Genomic DNA, 1,163 nt, shown 5'->3' on the forward strand with positions numbered 1-1,163 from the left:
TTTTTGACAGCACTCTAATGAACATAAGACAAGCATATTGCTGAGAGAATTTGTCAGTGGTCCTCTCCACTGATTGTAGAGACATGTTTAAACACATTTATTTGGAACCACAATAGCAATACTTACTGATTTACTATCATAAAAGGAGACTTCCTCGACAGGATCAGGGCATTTATGTAAAAACCATAACTAGCATCATACTGAAGACTTTTCACCTGAGAGAAAGAATAAGAAAAGAATGCTCACTTTCATCACTTCTATTTGGCACAAACGGTTAAGTGCTTTACTGTTAATCAGAAGGTTGCCAGTTCAAACCCACTGAATGGTGTGGGAGAAAGACCTGATGACTTGCTTCTATAAAGATTACAGTAGAGAAAACCCTATAAAGTAATTCTACTCTGAACATGGGTTGTTATGACTCAAAAAAGAAGTTCTGGTGTGGTGCTGTGGGTTAATGCGCTGGACTGCAAAGTTGGTTTGAACCACAAGGTCAGCGGTTCAAGCTCACCAGCTGCTCCTTGGAAACCCTATACAGGGTTGCTATGGATTGGAAATGATTCAATGGCACTCAACAACAATACCACCACCATGAAAAAGAAACAAAAGGCATCTAAATTTGTGGCACTGTAGAATAAGCACTGAATGCTAACCACAGTTCAAACCTTCCAGTCGCTCCTTGGAAACCCAATATAGGGTCACTATGAGTTGGGACCAATTTCACAGCACTTAACAATAGCAAAAGCAAATTTGAAATGAGGAAGTAAAATTACATCTGTTTGTAGATGACAGAATCCTATTATAGAAGACCATAAATAATTCACAAAATAACTGTTAGAGCTATTAAGCGAATTCAGTAAAGTTGTAAGATACAAAGTCAATGCACAAAAACAGTTGAATTTCTATATAACAACAATGAGAAAACTGAAAAAAAAAGTTAAGAAAACAATGACATTTCTATAGCAACAAAACGAATAAACTACCTAGAAGTAAATGTAACCAAGGAGATGAAAGATTTGTACACTGAAAACTAAAACACTGGTGAAAGAAATTGAAGACTTAACTAAATAGAAAGATAGCCTGTGTTTATGGATTGTTGTTGTTAGGTGCCATTGAGTTGGCACCAACTCAGAGTGACTTCATACACAACAGAACAAAATACTGCC

Source organism: Chrysochloris asiatica, unplaced genomic scaffold (genome assembly GCF_000296735.1).
Source record: "Chrysochloris asiatica unplaced genomic scaffold, ChrAsi1.0 scaffold00058, whole genome shotgun sequence".
NCBI lineage: Eukaryota > Metazoa > Chordata > Mammalia > Afrosoricida > Chrysochloridae > Chrysochloris > Chrysochloris asiatica.